Here is a 2,798-nt window from a genome sequence, read left to right on the forward strand (position 1 = left end):
ATCTGAAAAATTGCACCCGCTCCCAGCAAAATCGCGGTAAAATTTCAGCCACAACCACGTCTCACGACCGTGAGATAGGTGGTTGCAGTCTGTAACGGAATCAATACGACAATCCGGCAAAAGTTTCGTGCACCCTGAGAACACGGAGCGATCCAAGAACTACCGCTTTCTGAATTTTTCCCGCAAGTGTTTTAACATATTGTTGACACGCAGGGATGCTTTTCACGCTATTAACGAGTGAAAGCTTGGCACCTTCAAGAGCGCCGATGATAAGGACGATTAGTTTAACAGAATATTCAGGGTACAATCGTTGCAACTGCCTTATAAGGTCCCTATACCTCTCTTTCTTTTCATTCTCCTTGACTATGATGTTTTTTTAGCTGGTTCCGAAAATTCGATAACGAACATGCATGCTTTTGCTCATGTGTATAACCTTTCTTGTCCCGATATCAAGGGATCTGAGCTCGTTCTTCGTACATAGAACTACTCCAAATGAATAGAATACTACCGGGACGGCAAGCAGGTTCGTTGCAGATACTTTGTTCCTCGCCGACAGTTCGAAAGACCAAATCTGCCGGATGAAACGTTTGTATCTGCTTCGAAGAGTATCCTTTACAGATTTCACATCCTGAATACGGCTCTGTGACACGCCCAGGTATGTATAAGTCTCTCCAGCGCAAAGGTGTCGTATAGCGCTTCTATCAACAAGCTCAGAAACTTCAGGGATGACATTAAGTTTTCCTCGATTCAAATTAACCTTGGCGCATTTGTCTAACCCAAATTCCATTCCAATTTCCTTATTATATCGTTCGACAATCCCTAGAGCTAGATGTAGTTGCTCTTTGTTTTTAGCATAGATCTTAAGATCTTCTATGTAAAATACATGAGCGACTTTGTACTTTCGATCTGCAGGTTTGCTGCACAAGTACCCGTCGGAATGGCGAAGTGCCAGAGATAGTGGCAATAATGTAAGGCAAAAGAGGAGTGGGCTCATGGTGCCGCCCTGAAAGACACCTCTCTGAAAGGTGACCTTGTTAGTTGTCACACGATTTTTTCCAGATAAGATAGTAAATCTAGTTTTTCAAAGCGGCATCAATCTCTCTATGTACCTAACGATTTGCGGATGAACCTTTAAGCTTTCGAAAAGACAGAAGATAAATCTATGGGAGGTCGAATCGAAAGCTTTCCGATAATCAATCCAGGCCATCCATAGGTCACGCTGGTAGAATGCTGCATCTTTGCAGACACATCTATCGATGAGCAGGTTCTCCCGACATCCCGCTACGCCTTTCTTTGAGCCTCGTTGTTCACACATTTCTTGTCACATAGGTTCAATTGCCCGAACAATCCTATCATTTAGGATAGCTGTGAATATCTTACAAAGCGTGTTCAGGCAAGTTATTGGCCTGTAGTTCTTCGGGTCAGCTAAGTTGCCTATTTTCGGCAGGAGTATTGTGCACCCTTCCACCAACCACTCTGGAATTGGCTCTTCCGACTTCAAATATGAGGTGAAAATACGGGCCAAGTGCTGATGGATTGAAGGAAACTTCTTCCACCAGGATATTTTGATAGAATCTGGTCCCGGTGCGGAATAGTTCTTCATCCCTCTTAATACTTTTTTCACCTCCTCGGTAGAGATGGATGGACATTCTTGATCAGATGTTATGAGGGCATCACACAGCTCCTTGAAGCTATTTATATTTTCTGAGTCTTCGTCTAGTCTATGCTGCAGTTCGTAGACTTTTCTCCGAAATACTTCGACCTCCTCTGGCTTGGGCGGGTGGTCGACAGTAACTGGAGGGTCTTGGAAGAGTTGAGATGGGTCAGAGAGAAACTGTTGATTTTCTCTGACCCACCTCTCCCTCCGCTCTAGACTTTTCTTAGCATGAGATAGTATCCGTATTATCTCAACAATATGCTGCCTGATGGTCAGCAGCTTTGACTTGTTAAGTGTGCGATAACGGGTCCGAAGTTCGCGCGCGAACTTTCGAACCTTGACGGTAAAATTCCTGCCAGATGTGATGTAGTCAATCACACACTGAATGCGGGACCCGTACTGTCTTGCCCAGCCTATCTTTATAGCAAGTTGATGCATTCGACTTTTGGTCTTATGATCAGCCGTTGGTTTTGTTTTACGGTTCGCATCGGCCAAAGCTCTCGCTGCATTATACACACAATAATTGATAGTCTAAGGGCGGATTCTTCGGAAAAATGTCCACATAGCTTATCATCCATTTCATCCAGATCTTTAGGCTTGAGAGAAACTTTGGTGTTGATTTTTCTCCGGATCATAAAGCCACACTCGCATCGTAGCACTCTAGTAAGTCGTGATTCAGTCGCTCCGTCCACCCAAAGGTCGTGAGATCCCGCCGATCATCGCATGGAATCCATTTCCATTGGCTCCCCCAGCTCTAGAGTGGTCGGCATTGTTGGCCGACCCATTGTCGGAAGCCCTGCGCGATCTGTTGTTTTGAACCGCACTTACTACAACTATGTTTGGTGTTGTCATTGTTGTTCCCACGAGAAGCTAGGGAAAGGGGTTCGTCCATCCTTGTAAAGCTCCGCATGCAAGGATAAAACTGCGTACTCTGAGAGGTCGCCAGGTATCCCAGAGTCACCGTTCCTGACACCTCACCCAGGTGCCATTGAGCTTTCGGCACGGTTTTCACACCTCTTCTTGGGGGTTATTTCCATCGGGACCACCCCTGAACAATTGTCCGCGACTGCCTATTTATTTTTGTACCCATATTCAGCAGAAACCCTTGGTACTGGGACCCTCTATCCGCAATCCGAGGACG

Source organism: Belonocnema kinseyi, chromosome 8 (genome assembly GCF_010883055.1).
Source record: "Belonocnema kinseyi isolate 2016_QV_RU_SX_M_011 chromosome 8, B_treatae_v1, whole genome shotgun sequence".
Lineage (NCBI taxonomy): Eukaryota > Metazoa > Arthropoda > Insecta > Hymenoptera > Cynipidae > Belonocnema > Belonocnema kinseyi.